A 19,546-nucleotide genomic window follows, 5' to 3' on the forward strand; every position below is an offset into this window, starting at 1 on the left:
TCGCGTCTGGCTTCGCGGGATCCTTAGCTCCTTCCTCTTCGTTGCTTAGCCTATCCTTGCTGGTTTCAATCCCTCCGCGTCTTCCCAGATTGCCCGTTCGGCCTTTCGCTCTTTGCTGGGAAGGAAATTCTTCCCCGCAGAGCACTGCAGTGGGCTTCAGAAGGGTCGGGGGCTGGTGGGTGGGCGGTAAGTAGCGTCAAGGTGGGCGCCTGCTTCCAGTAATCATTTTATTTTCCCCCTCTTCTTTCTGAACACACACACACACACACACACACACACACACACACACACACACACACACACACACAAGCTCTCAAATCCCTTTAGCATTTGCTTCTCTATCCTCTCCTAGATACTGAGCAAAACAGTCTTGCCATGCACACCCACACAGCTTTTGCACTGTTTTTCCCTGCCTACTGTATTTAAATTTAGAACGGGGGGGGGGTATCTTTATTTTTTTATATCTCTCTTCTTACCCCAGGAAAGGTTTAAGGCGGCTTGCAAAAACAGAAAAAAAATGCACTTGGTACAATAAGATGAAAAAAAGAAAACAATGAAACAGGAGTTTGTAGTTGAAGGAAGGGAGCGGGAGGGAGACAGGTAGGTTAGCTTGGAGTGATGCTTGGGTAGCATAGCCAGCCCCTCCCCCTGAGGGGAATCTTCTTGTAGTGTAACTTAAATGAGCCATCTCTTGACTCATTCGGTAGGGGTGATGAAACACGGGTGTAGTATATATGACCATCCCAGTCCTCTATTTTCTGTTTCCCCTTCCCTCAGTTAAAGCTCTCCAGTAAGCGAAGAGCTGGGTTATACGTTTAAATAGCTTTGCCCCAGCCCCTAACTCAGTTAGTCACCTTCTACGCTGTAGATTCTGCCTGGGCTTTTGGAAAGAAAGGAGATTTTTTTTTTAAATAAGAAACCCCACCAATTTTCTGGGTGGTGGGCTGAGGTTTCACAAACCCAAGATGAATGTTGTAACACTGATTTTTTTGTTTGTTTTAAAATCTGCCTTAGTAACGTTATAGAAGATGCTAAAAATGAAATTCTTTCGAGTGGAATCAATTTAGATAGCTCGCTCATCCTCAGAGAGCAGTTCGGAGGCATTGCCAGCTGTGATTCATGACACAGCCCCGATGATTTAATTTCTTGGAGAGCTTTGAGCACGGGATGCAATCATCAAAGTGCACAGGAGAAAGCCAGTGTTTCTGACAGCCCTTAAACCGATGGATAACACTCAAAGGTGGTTAAGATGGAAAGGTGCATTTGCTTCTTACTGGGTTTTTAGTATCTGAATGTGGTGGTGCCGTGGACTGTGTGAGGCTCCTGAGAAAGCTGGAGACGGTGTTTCCATAATAAAAGTGACTCCTTACATATCAGTGTGAGGGGAGTCTGGGAGAGTGTTGGTGAGTTTCTCGTGGTTTCTGATCTTTTTGATCACCATGGCGTAATGTGGTCTCATGGACATTATGAATAAGTGCACAGTGATTTGAAACTTTTGTATTTTGAGTGAAAGTTAAACTACTTCTTTTCTGTGTTCGTGAGGGATATTTGGAAAAGGATACTTTCTTGGGATGAAGCTGTCAATCTCTGGGATTATTTTTAAGTTAACTGAGGTCAAGCATTTGCTGTCCAACAGTTCACACTAAGGTCTGAAGAGCAGCTTAGCTGCGGTGTCTTCCTCAGACACACTCTAACCCCCTGTCCAGTGGCCAACAAGAACAACTCACGGCCAGTTACTGGGATGGTGTGTGAAACAGTACTATAGCCCATACACAGATAAAGTTAAGATGACCCCTGAACTCACTGTGATCTCCAGAGTGAGTGGGTCTTAGTCCAACCTTTGTTTCTTACCCAGATAGACATTTCTATAAAAACACCTGGTCCCTCTGGTTTCTATTCTATCTCCTGCAGCCCTTGCCTTGTCTCTCTTCATGGAAACCACAATTGCCAGACTTCTGTACTTCCTGCTTTCTCTGAATGGACTTCCGAAGCTTAAGTGGCTGACGATGCATACTGACTCCTAACCTGCAGCCTCTTCTGCCCTGGTTTATCCCCACCCCCACCCTCACCCGCTATCCTCCACATGTCTTTTAAAATAACGCATTTATTTATTTGTTTGTTTGTTTGTTTTTGTGTATGTATGTATGGTTGTAGGGGTGGAGGTGCCACAGAGCACATGCATGGGGAGGTGAGGGGACAACTTGCAGGAGCTGGTTCTCTTTCTAACACATGGGCCCTGGGATTTGAACTCAGGCCGCCAGGCTTGGAGACAATCCCTTGATCTGCTGAGCCATGCCACAGACCCTCCTCAGTAAGCCTATTAGGGCATAAACTTTGTTGTGGTCACTGCTGTACTTCTGTCACCTAGGGAAGCACTTAGCATGTCTAGACATTCATCTGTTTGTTGGATGAGTGAGGGACGAGGTGGAGGATCAGGCTGCATCGGGGAACACTCATTTCCCAAGGGTTTGCTAAATAGTTAACATCTTGTAAAGTTCTTTGCTACAATTTGTGTAAAAATAAATGTTATATGAAAAGATTTGTAAGTGCAGATGATGAAGTGTATAATCTTGGAACCTTAATGTTAGCTAGTTTCAGCGTTTGCTTTAGGCTGTCCATACAGAACTGACTGACACTGATATTGAGGCAACTCCTAGGTTTTGTCCAGAAGATTCCTAACCTAAGTGAGCTTATAATCCTTTTGTGACCCAGGTCGGTATTAACGTATTACACCTTTAAATAGTTGTGGCTGAGCCTGATGTGTCCTCTGCCTCTGTGTGCCGCTTCTCATGCCTTGGATATGAACTGTGAAAACTGAACTTTTTTTCTTCTGGCAAAATTTAGATAACTAAAATACATTTCGGGATGTCTTAGCAAAGATATTGACCACCAGCCTCCGTGGCTGTTCTCTGCACTTCATTCTTCTGAAAATCTCCCTGTGTTGTTGAGAAATAAGAAAGGTTAAAAAAATGAATTCCTTACTTCAAAATATCAGGATTTTAAAAAGTCTGGTTCCATTTTCTCATTAACTTATGGAATATTGTCTTCAGAGAGTGATAGAAAAGGAAGGTCAAGTTTGGGATCTGCCAGGACCCTTTGTTCCCTCCAGCACGTGCAGAAGTCCTGATTTCGCCATCTGTGTCCAGTGTTTGCTAGAAATAGCTATTTGAGGGACTAGCAAAGAATTAATTTGGGAGCTGGTGGAAGTTGAAACGGCCATATCATATTCACTCTGATGGCCCATTAGGTAGGAGACATGTGGAGCTGGAGGCAAGGGGACTGGAGAAAACAATGAGTGGTATTAAATTCCCCATGAGAAGAAGCACAGAGGCAGGGCTCTTCCCAAACGTGCTTACACACAGAGTCCTAAGAAGCATATTTTTTTGGTCTGGAAATTTTTAATCATATATTTTGGTGATATATATATGTATATATACATATATATGTGTATACATATACATATACATCATATACATATAATCAGCGTGATAGATTGTACCAGTCACTTAGTTTCAAAATTCTGCCAATACTGCTTCACCAACATCTCTCCATTTCTAATACGTGACTCTTCTCTTTCCGCTCTTTTTTGCGATGACAGGCACACGTATATAAATGGACACTTCACTACAGTCGTTTGATAGATAGGTCTTTGCATGTAGCCAGTAGACATGCACCATCTATGTCATGGTGGGAAGTTCTCTACTGTCTCCTCCCTAAGTTATACCCATTCTTCACCCAGAGTTCTCTGCTGTTTTGATTGTTTTCTTTCTCGATTGATTAACATTTTATGTAACTTCAAGTACAGATTTCCCTATCACTTCACCTTTTGTGTTTAGCCCCTCTAACTTTAGAACGTTTTTTTTTATTGATTTCATTAAGTTTCTAGTACATTAGTAGTTGACTTCTCTTTATTGATGATAATATTCCATTTTGAGAGTTGAGAATTGAGAATCTGGCTTATTGCTCCTTTTGTTACAATTGTGTAGGTTGGTGACTAAAGCCGCTACATTCTTAAGTCCTTGGATGGATATGTTTTCTAATGTATTGTTCATAAATACCAAGACTGGTATGGCTGGGTCAAACGGTATACTTTAATATTTGAATATTACCCAGTATTCTGTGTGTCTGCGGTCTATCTCAATCAAATGATTAATTAAATTACAGAATTATACTTTTCTGTTAACTTGACTTGAAATTATTTTTATATGAAAAACGTACAGTATCTACCTGAAGTACTCTGATATTCTGAAGCACAGAATGAAATAGTTAACTCTAGTCAAGAGAGCGAACATGCCTTCCCCTTGTAGTTACTAACATGCACTCTTAGCAAGGTTCCAACATGTAATACAGCATTATAACTCCCTTCCCGTCTGCTACATTTGATTTGCTTTATCCCCTTGTGCCTTTCTTGTTCCCAGTGGTCATCATTTTCTTTTTCTTTTCTACTTAAATCTCCCATCTGTGAAAACATGACCACTTACTTTCTGTAGTCAAGAAATCTGAAAACTCAGTAAGAAAAGTAAGATCAGAAATGGTTTCATTTAGAAGTACTCGTGCTGTAAAGGCCACGTTCCCAGATGGGTGATTCTGATTTCTTTCCAGGATTTTAATAACCAAAGGGAACATTTAATGGACGTTGATTACAGGTGGAGAAACACATGTCACTGTGTTGAGTTGGAGTTCAGTTGGTTTTGTGGTGGTTTTTTTGCAACATTCTTTAATATGACTCATCAGAGACTGCACCAAATATTTTTATCTTCTGAAACAAAAACTCTTCCCTCAAGAATATAAATATTGAACTTGATCCTCTTTCAAAGTTCTGTCTCGCTGGGTCAGCCACAGTACTATTGTTCATTTGCTTGGCCTAGTGTACTGTTTCGTTTTCCTCTGTCCAGATTGCCTTCGCTAGAAAATGAGCACGATGTTTTTCGTCTGCAAGCGGTGCTATCCCTGTTTGGGAGTGCTTTTCTAGAAGATTCAAGCTATGAAAGCTCTGCCTTTAAGTGTCTGAAGGAAGCATAAGCTAGGCAAACAGCTTCTATGTGGGGCTGGATGGTGGTGATGCATGCGTTTAATCCCGGCAATCTGGAAGCAGAGGCAGGGGGATCTCTGAGTTTGAGGCCAGCCTGGTTTATGCAGGGCTACACAGGGAGACCTTGTTCCAAAAAATCAAAACCAAAACCAAACCGAAACGGAAGGTTCTACTTCGGGATGCCTTTTGAGTTGGCCATTAGTGAACGTATCATCTACATGTCTAAGGCAATAGATCTCTGCGCATTAAATGCTTTTTATGGCTCCCCGTATTCTTGAATCTGCTTAATGGTGCCTGCGAATATAAAGCCCATTCACTTGCGCATAAAATGGGTGAGGGCTTCCCAGTGCTCTTTCATGGAGGGTGGGTGCTGAGAAGTGGCAGTCACTTTCCGTCGTTTCCAGCATGTCAAGCTCGCCACAGTACCTAATGAACCAAAGCTGGCCTCTGGCCTCCGTAACACATGGTGCCTCTCAGCATCTCGAGTCCCTGAAGCCAGCTCTCTGTGTTAAAGTTTGACATGTTGCACAGACCTGATATTAATTTCGTTTATGAATGACATTTCAGTTTCTTTTTAACATGCCGACCTCCCCCTCCCCCAACTCCCCGCAGTAGATTTCTGTGTTTTACACTCCTTGAGGGAATCTTTTAAAATTTAAATAAAATTCTGTCAGTAGCAAGGTCTATTGTACTTCAGTTTTAGAAAACTGAACTTAGAAATTCAATTAAATTTAGAAATTTTAGTAAAAACTGTTCATAAATTATATATTTTATATATTTGATTTTTTTTCTTTTAAAAATTGTACCTCTTTATGTAACTCGGGTTGGCTTTGGATTTATAATTTTCCTGCTTCGGTCTCTTGAGGGCATGCACCACTACCCCTGGCTTAATAGATAGATTTTAAATTCATTTGTTCTGCTGAAATTTAGAGTTCTGCTCACTGGGCCAACCCAATTATCATTCCTGTCTGTGGACCAAAAAGCTAGTGATCACTTGGCCAGCTGGGAGCCTGCAGACGTGTAGGCTGTATATAGTCTATAGGCTTCACCTCAGGGCTCAGGGTATGAAGGCCTGGCTTATGCCTCAGTCCCTGCTCTAGGTGAAGCAGGCAGGAATCCGTGCTGCGGCCATTCATGCCACTATTCCAGCAGCCAGATCTCTTCCTGCGCTTCTGTGTCCTGTTGTTTTGTAGTTAGGGATGTGACAGCAACAGAGGGCTGAATAGACCTCCGATGATTAATTAGACATAGTAGGTTATTATATAATTAGATATAATAGATTTTATATAACAAGATATAATAGATTATTAATTAGGTATACTAGAAAATTTATTTTCCCTACTGCGCTGATTATACTCAGAAGCCGACCAGAGAATGCAGATACACTGGATGTTGTGACGCCGTTACTTCTGCCGGCTCCCTTGTTTCTTGGGAAACAGTCCAAATTAACTTATCCGAATGTGGCTCAGGATGATGGGATGGGTTATATTTCTTCAAAATAATAAACACACGCCATGTTTGTGTCACACTAACAGGATTGGTTTTGTGGATGTCTGGGTGACCGAGGCAGGGCTGGCAGGGTTACCAGATGAATACCCATTGACTGTAAACGTGACATAGACAGAGACCGTGTAAAGGAAGAAGTGGCACCAACAATGACAAGCACATTCGGCTGCTTAAATAAGCAGAATAAACTGTATATGGGTTAATGGTAAAGTACATGCTGTGAAGTGAAAATATGACTAAACATGTGCCCCTGAATGTGTTTCCAAGGTTATGTACACAAAATTCTATTTTGTCCTCTGCTTTTAAATTTTTTAAAATTAGTTAATGTTAGTTAATGTTAGTTAGTTAGTTAGTTAGTTAGTTAGTTAGTTAGTTTCTTTGTTGAGACATGGCTTCTCTGTGTAAGCCCTGGCTGTCCTGAGTCTTGCTCTGTACAGCAGGCTGGCCTCTACCTCCTAAGTGTTAGAGTGGAAGGCAGTGTCACCGGCCTGGTGCTGTTTTGTTCTGTTCTGGTTCGTTTTCTGACAGGGTCTCACGATGAAGCCCTGTCTAGCCTGGAACTCAGTATGGGGATCTGATGGTCTCACATTCACAGTCACCTTTCTCAGCCTCCTCAGTGCTGGGATCAAAGGCATGGACCGCCATACCTGGCTCCAGCTTATATTTTACAATATATTTGTTCTGTTGGATTCTGGAAGTTTAACAGAAAAGCCATGGTTTATATAACTTTTTCTTCTCCTTGCCTTCCTCCTCCTCCTCCCTCTGTTCCTATTCCTTCCTTCTTTCATTTTGTGTTTCAAAGGATTGAGCATTCTAGGCGCACTCGTCAACTACACTAGCCTTTAGTGTAGTTAGACATGGGCTACTGCTAAGTTGTGGTGGCTGGCCCTGAACTCGTAATCTTCCCGGTTTAGCCTCCGAGTAGCTGGGATTATTGGAATAAACTCGTATGTCTGGCTCAGTGTTTCTTAGTATTAATTGGTGTTCCACATTTGTTATAATTGCATGTGAGAAAACTATAGTAATGTATGATATACATGATCTTTTAAAATTTAGTTTACAGTGAAAAAATATAAAAAATTCAAAATACATAACTAAGAAATCTGAGGCATTTTCACTATAGCTTGTATTTGGGTCTGAGTCTTTAAAGTGTCCTGGGCATCAGGGCCTCTGGGACTAGACTAGATATGTCTTAAGATATTTTTCTGAACATGTTTGACAAGTGAATAATATGGACTGAGATGGGTCCGTCAAAGAAATTGTATCACCTGGTGCTTACCATAGCCAATAAAACAATAAAAATAATTAGTGATAATCTAATTTAATTCTTAGCAAATCTGAGAGAGTGGGTTTTTACTGTAATTTAAAATATTCATTAACACCCACTTCATGTTTATGAGTCAAACAGATGTGTGTTTTAAAATTGTTTCTGTACTATAGTATTTCATGTAGGGAAGAAGTCTTGTGACTCAAGAACCTTGTTCAGTGAGGGAAGTGAACACCGGGAGGGCATAGAGAGGTCACTGGATGCATTGTGACCTTCTTGTGACTTAAGTGGCCCCAAGTAGAAACACACTCCATGATGGATCCTTTGTTCTTTCTTGTGTATGTGAAAGATTTTGTGCCCCTCTTTCTGGCATTGTCACCCTGACTCACCCTCCATTTTGGTTTGTTTTGCCTCTGCACCCTTTATTCTGCAGAGGCTCTAGGGAGCCAGTAGAAGGGTGTGGAGAACCTTACAAGGGACGCATCATCAGCTGTCCAGTGTTCAATGCCTAGGAGAATTTCAAGGAAATTCCCAGTATTCCAAAGGTTAAGAACCGCCTTCTCTGGCATCAGTGGGAGGAGAGGCCCTCGGTCCTGTGGAGGCTTGATGCCCCCTGGGTCCTGGGGAGGCTTGATGCCCCAGTGTAGGGGGATGCTGGGGCGGTGAGGTGGGAGTGGGTGAGTGGAGGAGCACCATCATAAAGGCAAAGGGGAGGGGGATGGGATGGGGGATTTGGGGGGGGAACTGGGAAAGACAATATCATTTGAAATGTAAATGAATAAAATGATTACTACTACTATTATTACGACTACTGTGACTACTACTACTACTACTACTACTACTACTACTACTACTACTACTGCTACTACTGCTACTACTACTACTACTACTACTACATGCCCTGGTTAGTTAAACATTTCTAAATGGTCTCATTGGAAAAAGAACAAAGGCATCATTCAGACTCAGACGATTTTTTATGTTTTCTCAACATGTGAATTTTTCTATTAATTTTGCAAAACTACCGGGCCCAGTGTGAATGCTTGATAGAGATATACACAATCCCCCCAGAAGACTTAAAAACATCACTTTCTTAGGTAGGCCTGTGGTCAATTCTTTCTGTGTTGGTTTTCCGATTCTGTTTACACAATGGCTGCCAAAAGATAATGCCCATTTGATAGATCATAAGACTTCGGATCAGTTTCTGTATAGGTTCTGTTCTACAGTAAGCTGCTAAAGGCACCTTACACCCCTGAACCTGTTACTTTGTCAGCAGCTATAAACTCTGTCACTTGGCTATCTCACAGAACGATGGTCACTGAGTCTAAGTGAATGACCTTCATACAGGCTGGGATATGGCTCTGGTCTTCAGGTTCTCACAGGCCCGAGTCTAAGCCCCAAACAGTTCCAGCAAATAATGGCTAATCCCAGCCATTAGACATTCCCAAAGAAGGCTTTTATGAAACTCGATACTTGACTTATTAAGCTTTGGTCTTTAAACAATTTGCAGGTCACAGCAGTAACTTCATCGCACAGAGATGTAAATCTGTGACTTAACCAGCACTTTCTGCCACAAGCAGTGTGCCAGGCACTGGAACTAACACCATGTTTAAATTCAGCAGAGCATATTTTTCTTACTTTTTGAAATTCACGCCTTTTCTGCTTTCAGAAATTACTAATGGATTTGGAAAAGCTAATGCTGTGAGGAGCGAAAGGCTCTGTGAAGGCGGCCTCTGTTTTGAGGACTGTGTCTTGTAGAAATTATTCTTGCATTTGGAGGGAAACGTGACGATAAACAAGAGTGTGTTGAGACCCTTCAAACTGCAGCTTCAGAAAATGTGGGGGGCAGACATAAAGGTCATAAGGATGGAGATGTCCCTAAAAAATCCTGGACCCTCTGGCTGTTTCACTTCCAGTGATTCCTGTATATAAGGACGCCTGCAGGGAGTGTGTGGGCCCAGCATGCATCTGGCGGCTCAGAGGCAGGCTTGACAAAGGCAGAGCAAAATGTCTTGACTCAGTTTCTCCCCTTTCTTCCCTCAGCACTTCTTCCCAGAAATGTAGAAGATCTGTAACTCTTCAATAATTCGCTGTCCAATAATTAAATGGGAAAACCCTTTGCATTTTAATATTACTATGAAAAGCTGTTGGGTATTGTAATATCTGCTTATTAAATATGTTTGTATTCATCACCAAAAAGCTATATTTTTCTACTTTACTTACTATTTTTTTGGCTCTCAGATTTTCTCTTATGAGGTATCTTTGTCTACTTCAGTGTCATAGATGCTATACACGATGTGTATAAATGCTTAAATGTCCTTAAATCCTTATGTGCTAAGATTGCCTGAGCTATTCGTGTGGCGATATTCCGGGCACTTCTGCTTCATCGTGTCTAAGACTGGAGTTTGGGTTTCCTACCACATCACACACTATCAACATCTCCCCCAGGCTTCTTAAAAAACAAAACAAAACAAAAAAACAAAACAAAAAAAAAAACAAAACAAAACCAGTGCTGAAGGTGGCTTGGAGGCACATGTCTGAAATTACAGCATTTGGGAAGTGGAGGCAGGAGGAGGACGAGTTTGAGGATAGCGTGGGCTACACGAGGTCCCAAAAACCGAAAAAATCCTAACCAACCAACCAGTCCAGCCTCCAAACCCCAAAATGAAAACCAGTATGCAAGAACAAACCCGGAGCCTTAACGTACTTTACAGTGAGCTACATGCCCAGGCCTGAATGATTTTGTTTTGAAACAAACTTACCGAGTTGGTACTGTTTGCCAAATACCATGCACGATAGATACCTGTATACTTGCTTGTCTCATGGCTGTGACAAAATCCATAACAGAAGCCCACCTGGGGATCCATCCCACATGCAGCCACCAAACCCAGTCACTATTGCTGATGCCAAGAAGTGCTTGCTGACAGGAGCCTGACATGAGTGTCCCCTGAGAGGCTCTGCCATAGCCCTACGGATACAGATGAGGATGCTTGCAGCTAACCATTGGACCAAACAAGGGGACCCCAATGGAGCAGTTAGAGAAAAGACTGAAGGAGATGAAGGGGTTTACAACCCCATAGGAAGAACAACAGTATCAACCAACCAGATCCCACCAGAGCTCCCAGGGACTAAACCACCAACCAATGAGGACACATGGAAGGACCCATGACTCCAGCCACATATGTAGCTGAGGATATCATTGTCCAGCATCAATAGGAGGAAAAGCCCTTGTCCCGTGAGGGCTCATTTCCCCAATGTAGGGGAATGCCAGAGTGTTGAGGTAGGAGTGGGTGGGCGGGAGTGGGAGCATCCTCATAGAAACAGGGGAAAGGGGTATGGGGGGAGAGGGAAGGGGATAACATGTGAAGTGTAAATACATAAAACATCCAAAACAAAAGGATGGGAGAGCTTGCTCTGGTCCCCAGTTCCTGGTGACAGGACCTTGCACGCAGCACAGCCTGTTCATATTTCTTCAGACCAGGAAGCAGAAAGGATGGGCTAGAAGCAGAGTGAACCTCACATGAGAAAAGTGAGGTTCCCCTTCCTAAAATGACCCTAGCTTGTGTCAACTTGACATGAAACTAGCCAGCACGCTAACATATGGCAGGAATCTCTCTCTGCTGTCAACAGCATGGGAGTGTTGTGGCCTTGATCACATGTTAGAGTCTTAGCGTCAGTCCTCTGCGTAACCTAACAGAAACAGGTAGTGTCTTGATGTCTGTTAACGCCTCCCTCTCTCGCCGCTGTGTGCCATGTACCAGCCTGCTGCCCCTCACAAAACACCCGACTTGCCTTCTTTCCCTGTCAGCAGCCCCAGACCTCATTGCTTATTATTGTTATGGTATCTGAGTGGGACTTCCTACAAAATACAGTTTTCTGCATAGCAGTGCCTCTTTCTGCTGAATGAGGGAGCTCTTGAGACCCATGATGCATCAGGAATGTTGCTCATGAAGTTTCTTTGGTTTCAGGTTAGGCTACAGATGTGCACATAGCTGGAAATTTGTAATGCTGAATAAAAGTTATCAAATTGACTGTAAGGTATACATTGATGACATAAGGTATATATATGTGATATATATATATGTAATATATATATAATTCTTTTCAGTTATTTATTTAAGAATACCTGGGGTCTGGGTGCTAAAACACGACAGAAGAGCTCTGTTATTATGGGCTTCACAGTTTAGAAAGGGAGAGAAAGGTTGAATAGTTTTTCTTTTAGCACTTAAGGCTCCCGCTAAAGCAGTTTCTACATTTTGAAAAAGTCCATTAAGTTCTGTAAATCTTCCAGGCTGGAGGAAGCTGAGACATGAAGCAGGTGGCTCTCTGGGGAAACATATGGGCAGATTACGGCTGTTCTCCCTCAGGCTGGGGCCCAGGATTCTCAGGGTACACGTATAGTATGCTGTCTTTTTGGGCTTTCAGGAGCTAAAGGGAAGGTTATACCACATCGGCCCAGTGACAGGGAGAACTGTTATTTATAGGCGCGAGTCAGTTATTAATCGAAGCAGTGAAAAGACATCGTCCTAGCCCTGTTAGACCTCTATTTATACCCTTCTATCAATCGTCCTACCCAGACTCAGAATTCATCATGGAGTCCAGGGTTCTCCCCTGCTTTTAAATATCTAGTCACAGTGTTTTTTATGTCTGTTCCTGCTCAGCCATTCCTGCTGGCCAAACCCTGCTCCATCTGTTTGAATTTGGTAATAATATATTGGGTCTCCCTATGTCTCTGTCTTCTAATTCAAACAATCTTGTGCCATGCATCTTCCAGGCTTTTTTTCATAAAGAATTATATCTTCATAAAGAATTATATTATAATTCTAATATAAGGATAAGATTTCACCATATTGCTACTATGATAGAGGTTCCCATCTGCCCTCTACTACTTGCCCTCACAATTGTTTATAGTAAATATTTGTAAATATGTAGAAAAATTGAAAGAGTGATGGATATTCACATACACTATCGAGATAGAGCACGTGTTAAAATGTTACCATATTTCCTTACCTCTCTTACTATCCTTACACACATAGAGACCCACACGCATGCACGAATGCACACGCATGCACACGCATGCACATGCATGAATATTCATGCATATGCATGCACTTGCCCTGCTCTGTAGGACCATTTGAAAATTGTACACATCTGAGTTTTCATCCTAAAAATACTTAGCTTCACTCTCATAATACCTAGTTAACTTTCAGCAGATAAGTAAGTTTTGGAATGCAACAATTATTACAAATCATAATAAAAAAGGCGATGTAAAAATTAGTGAAGAAAAAACACAACAAATGAATGGGTGAGTTTTACAGCTTGTGTGTGTGGTGGATCGTAAGATTCTCTTTGATTGTGACACCGGTACACATAGCACGTTTATGCCTGCGTGCCCACCAGTATGGTAAGACAGTGTTCTTTAAGGCAGTGTTCCAGCTGTATCACTCTCTGCCTTGCTTCCTGTTGTTTTTTTGTTTGGTCACCATCTCAGAAGCCTCAGGCCATTTTCCTGCCCTGTGTACAACTTTCATGGTGGATGTATATATATTTGCACTATTCTTTTCTTCCCCATCTTCCGTATATGCTGTCCCCGTCCTTCTGTGTTTGTGATGGAGTCGGTGACTTCAACCTGGTCCTTTACCTGCTGTCCGGTGTTCTGGGAGCAGAAAAGAGGAAGGTCAGATCTGAAGTGGCTGTCTCATCAGTTAAGGTCTGGTTGGATGACTCTCGTGGTTTGCTTTTGTAAATCGCCTTCTTGGATTCCTCATGAGGATGAATTCCTATCTTTGCATCAGCAGATCTCGCCTGGATTGGTAGGGCTGTTGGCCAGAAAGTCTTATTTCTATGTTATTTTCCATATGGTTTTCGCAGATTTCAAATCTGATGATGTTTTCTTCCCTTCATTCCTGTCCTGCTTCGTTCTCCTTCCTGACTCCAGCAGAAGCCCACCCAATCCTGCCTCCATCACAACATTTGCTGACTCACAACAAACTCTCAACAAATCACTCAGAGCCTTTATCTGATAATAAGTTGTTTAAATTAGTCTCCCTTCCCAGAGTTCCATTACTCACCCTCTAAAGCTTGTGAGCTTCCTTAGATCGTAAACACGCACTCACCGATTTTATATCCCACAGTGCCTATGTTAGGTGGCCGAGAAACAGGCTGAATGGGATTCAGTGGCAACTGTCTGTCTGCTCCTTACTGTGAGGCTCTGGACTGGATCTCCTTGGTTTTCTACAGGAGAAGCACGCCAATGGCTCCAAAGTGCTTTTTAATTAATAGGGCTTTATTCCAGATTTACGAGATTAGGGCAAATGCTGATGGCACTGGGGGATGATGAGTTCGCTGGCCTTGTGATTTGTGTTGAGACTGAGGACTGTTGGTTTCCATTGATTATCTCCAAGCACCTAACCAAGCTAAGAGCCCTTCTTGATTATCTCCAAGCACCTAACCAAGCTAAGAGCCCTTCTTGAGGAAGGTTCTTTCCCACTTCTACATTTTTGTTTCTTTTTACTTCTCCTTTTTTAAAAACAAAACAAAACAAAACCTCTTATTATCCCTTACTTTGTTGCCTTTTGGTCCAAGCTAAGGCTTCCTGCCCCCTTCCTCATGCTTCTTCTTTTTTCTCTCTTCCACCATTCCTCCCTTTACAGGACTAATTTAGATGTCCTTAGGATTCTTTCTTCTAAACAGAAATCCTTGCATCCCCATCCCCCCCCCCTCTTAAAACACTGCTCAAGAGCCTCAGACTCATAAGACACATTTGTAAATATACGCTACAAATTATTATACTAATTCCTCCTCAATGACCACCAAGTGCCAGGTTTATACATTGTGTGTCACAAAGGTGTCACAAAGTTATGCTGATTTTGAATACCTTATGAAACTGAGTGGCTAACTCTGCAGCACTGTAGGGCTTTAAGGTTAGATAGGGATGAAAGGTTAGATCTGAGCTGTTTAAGAACTTTGAGCACAGGAAGAGATGAGACGAGAGCTCTCTTGACCTGGGGTTTGAGGAGGCTGGGCTCCGCTAAGGTCAGCACCAACCTTAGGCTCTGCACACTTGCACAAGCTTCTGTGTTTGATGGAGGTGGCTGAGAAATCATTCAGGGGTATGAGATTTGGGGGTCGAAACATACATGTTGGGGCTGAGACATAGATTGGCACAGGAGATTCACATTCTTATGTTATCTTATGTTTTTTAGGTGAACTACAAGCAAAGAGTTAGACATATGGATAAAGACAGCTACTGGCAGTAGTAATAGGGACGATATGTATAAAACACATAGGACCCAGTGGACACCCAACAAAGAATTACTACTACTGGTTTTTGTTTGTTTGTTTTAGGAAAGTTCATGCTGTAGCCCAGGCTGGCCATTAATGCATGGCAGCCTCCCACCCTCTCCTGGACCTCTCCCCCTTCCTGGGATTGTAGGAAGGAACCCTCATGCTTGCCACTATATATACATACTAAGGATGATTTTTTTTTTAGGAAATTAAATATTGTAGAACTATGACAGTCTTTTTAATCTCACCGATTTTTATTCTATAACATTCTTTAGAAAAGGTTGAAATGAACTGAAAAGGAAATGTCTTATGTGATACTATATTTTTGTGTGGTTTTATTTTTCCATTCTAAAAGAATATGTATGTTTCTGTTACAACGTATTAAATCATCTTATAGAATAGAATTATTTCTGTTTTTCTTAAAAAAAAAAAACCAAACAAACCCAAAACTAGAAACAGCATTGTCTTTGAAACATTACCTAAAGCAAGCAAGGAAAATATATTTGAAAAGCAAAAAATTGGTGAGGAATTCATCCAGGAGCCTGTTTTTCAGTATTCCATGGATTCCTTTTGTTTTGCTGAGAAGATAAATTGGCTTGTAAGAAAGGACTGAATCAAACAATAGTAGCTTCTGTCTTTCATTTTTTTCCTGTCCAGGAAATGGTAGCTTGAGCTAACCGTATTCTCAGCATACAAATAAGCCAATTAAAGCTGCCCTGGCCCTTTAGAAAACTTATTGAAAAAGATGGCGTTTTAAATAAGAAAACCACAGTGTTCTACTGTGCCTGTCTTTGTCTCTCTGGCTTTGGCATTGTTGGGGTAGTTTCATTTGTCCACTGAAGTGTGTGGCTCGAAACACTGTCTGTAGAAGGGAATTCTGCTGGAAAGCAGATGAATGTTTTCCCCTCCAATACTTAATCCCGAAGGAGTAGTAAATTATGCTTCTCTCTAGTAATGCAGCCAGTGCCCCACAACGGAGAAGGGCATTAGCATCCTAATGGAGGCAGCTGATTGATTCCTATATTGATTACATCAAGAACACTGTGTTCTGTAAAATTTAAGGCTGATTTAATCCTAAAATTGGTATGGCAAGTAAATTTAAATAATTTAAAAATGTATATAATAATGTAAATTATTATATATAAATATATATATTTACAAAATTTACAAGCAAAGCAACATGCTTAGGTTCTTTCCTTGAAATGAAAAGTCACATATTAAAAGAGTTCAGAAATTACTTACCATTCAGTCTATGTCTGCAAGTCGGAAGCAAAAGAAAGCCATGGGTTATTATGGCCACATAGGACTTGTTTATCAAACATTATTCTTCATGATATGCCTTTCCAAATTAAAGGAATGCATCTAGTGTGAGTTTAGAAGGTTGGCAGGACAAAACCAAACAGGGGCATTGGTATTTAGGGATAATTTTTGTTTGGTTCCGGGTACAAGTGAAGCTAAATGACTCAGCTATGTTTTGTATCTCTTGTTTACATTCACCATCACAATAGCTTCTCCTACTTCTGCTTTAATTTCAAATGTGTTCTCTTAGCCATGACAGATTCCAGACCTGTAATCTGTAGACAGTGCCCTGTACTCCCCACTGGGATCCACCAAGTTTTTGCTTTGTGCTGCATTTGGATTGCATTCCTCTGTCTCTTTTAATAAATACAATTTAAACGTGGAATCAAGCTCCATTCTTAATTAATTTTCCCCTCCCCAGAACTAACACCCATTATGGAACTGGCGTCGTTTTCTGTTTGAAGACTGAAATAGGTGGACATGTTGTGTGCATCCTTCTGAAATAGATGGACATGTTATCTACATCCTTCTGGTCTGATTTTTTTAATTCAGCATCATATTGGTAGAGCACCCTCCTTGACACATTCATATCTCATTACTTCATCTGAATAACTATATAGTATTCCTTGTATAAATAGATCATTCTGATGGACAGTAAGGATTATTTTTCAGGTTGAATCATGCTGGATGCCTCTTACATGTGTGCAAGACTATCTTCCGGTTTCACACAAAGAAACGGAGTCACTGACTTGTGTAGTATGTATAATTTTTGTGTCTCTGTATAATTCTCAAGAAAAGTTGTAGGGTGGGAAAGTGGCCGTATGGAACCTTGTATGATAGTTTTCTAAAGCCGCCGCCTGACCTGCATTTGCTGCTTGCTTTCTCGCCCTTTCTTGTGACTTGTCCTGCAGTTCTGGGTTTGTTTGTTCCTCCTGGGTACTTTTCCCTTTCATTCCTGACCTTCTTGTTCTCCAGAACAGTACTCTTCTGTACTGTCCATGTTTTGCGTGTTGTTTTCTCCAGTGTCTGATCAGGCTTCTAACACGGGGCTTTTTAGAGCATTCTGTGGCATTCTTTTGCAGTTTACTGAAGTCACATTTATTAATCACTATATTCTTGCTTAGTAATTCCTTACATAATGTTGTGTAACAATATCTTCCAGAAAAAACCAAAACCAAACAAACAAACAAAACCCCAAACCCTCAAGTCTGTATTTAGTGAAAATGTTCTGCTCATATTTAGTAAGTTTTAGACAATCCAGAACTTATTTGTAGGTCAAGGGGTAGAAATAGGTGAAATGACTTAAACTTTTAGGCATCTTTAAACCTTTATATACTGTGTTTTGGAAATCCCCATGAGCCTCAAGAGACACTGGAAAGTTGGAAAGTATCCTTTTAATTCTTCAGAACTTAATTATTTCTACCCGGTATGTCATCGTTTTTATTTAAATATATATATTCTATTCTTTTAAATTATTTATGAAGTAATCTATTGCTTTGGAGGTCTTCAACATGAACATAATCTGCGAGGCAAACGATCATAGATCATATATCGCATTAGTGCAAAAGATGCAAGGCTCAGCTCAAGAGAACATTAGCAAAATCATTTATTAATGAAAGAATGCCGTGTGCAGTACCTGTTGAAACCTGAAGCTGACGGTTTCTGGTAAATGAAGAGACCACCATTTCATACCTGAAAAACAGACAAGACTCCCAGACTTTCTTATTTGCTGATGTGCGATGTGACCCTGACCCCACACAGTCAGTTAAGAAGCAGTTTTCTTTCCAGTTAAGGAACAAACTTTAAGGTATTCTGGCTGCCGCTTGAGAAGGAGATTTTTGGGATTAGATATCTCCCGAGGGGTGGGCAGCAGAAGCCGCCTTCTCAGGCTCGCTGGGGTAGACAGTGGCGTTGTCAGGATGGGTCCTTTCCTGCCTTACTGATGCTCAGCTCTCTGGCCAGTGCACATAGGGGGCTGTTAACCAAGCTCCAGACACAGCACTGTGGTTCTAAATTCATAGAACTGGCATACTGATTAATGTTCAAAGCTTATTTTTGTCTCTCTTTATTGCCATGGTTACAGAACATGCTGTTTTAGTAGTATGATTTCTTTCATGTAGCATGATTTGTTTCCAGAAATGACTGATGCATAAAGCCGGCTATGGCATATTTTCTTCAGAGAAACTTTTATTCAAATTGGGGGCCAATAAAAGTCAGTACGCCTGGTTCTGGGTACATTTGCTTCTATAGAGCTTTTTGGCATAGCTTGAGTTGAGGGAATTATATTTAGGTTCATATAATGCTCTATAATCTTACTATTAGCCATTACCATATCATTTAGTATTTCAAGTGTTTCTGCTTGAATACAAATAAGATTTTTCTTATGTATTTATTTGTGTATTTTGTTTTTGTTTTTCGAGACAGGATCTCTCTACATAGCCCTGGCTGTCCTGCGACTATCACTGTGTGAACCAGGCTGGCTTTGAACTAAGAGATCTATCTGCCTGCCTCTGCCTCCCAAGTGCTAGAATTAAAGGTGTGCACCACCATCACATAGCTTAAAATAAGATCTTTATAGAACCGGGGGATACTGTCTTCACTACTCTGTAACAAGAAGCAAAACAATGTTTTTGTCATTTTAAAGTTGGAAATAATATTCCAAGTCTTTGTGGGACTTCCATGATCTAACAAGTGAGATGCTTGGAGCACTTCCCAGAGTTGGTGTTCTTACTTAGCCAACGTTTGTTGATGAAATAAATCTTGACTTCAAATTAGACTTTTTCTGTCCATTTCATCCCAGGTCAATTCAAAGAACACTTAAACAAACAACTCACTTTATTTGCTTGACAGAAGTAACAAAAGCAAATGGAGTGCTGTGGTCACTCACAAACGTGGATCAGGTATCAATGTTTAGTATATTTAGCAAGGATCCCATGAATTATTACATTGTATTAGTCATCTTTATACGAACATTTTATTGGAGTTGCCTAGTTTTGTAGAAACAGTGTACTGTGAATAGAGGCTGAGTTCTCAGTCCCCTTCCCATCAGTGTCTGTTCAGTGCTCCTGGCTCCAGACTGGCTCTCTGCTGTGTTAGCATTGGAGTCTGTGTCTGCCTATCTAGAGTTCCCTCCCGGCTGGTTAGCCTCTGCTGGCTAA

The 19,546-nt window shown here is 41.3% G+C and overlaps 1 protein-coding gene across 1 annotated transcript in view; it reads left to right on the top strand.

Annotated features, from left to right (window-relative positions):
* Fam171b (family with sequence similarity 171, member B) overlaps window positions 1–19,546 on the top strand; it is a 55,294-nt gene that overhangs the window by 384 nt on the left and 35,364 nt on the right.

The sequence above is a fragment of the Rattus norvegicus genome, chromosome 3 (assembly GCF_021556685.1).
Source record: "Rattus norvegicus strain SHRSP/BbbUtx chromosome 3, alternate assembly SHRSP_T2T, whole genome shotgun sequence".
Lineage (NCBI taxonomy): Eukaryota > Metazoa > Chordata > Mammalia > Rodentia > Muridae > Rattus > Rattus norvegicus.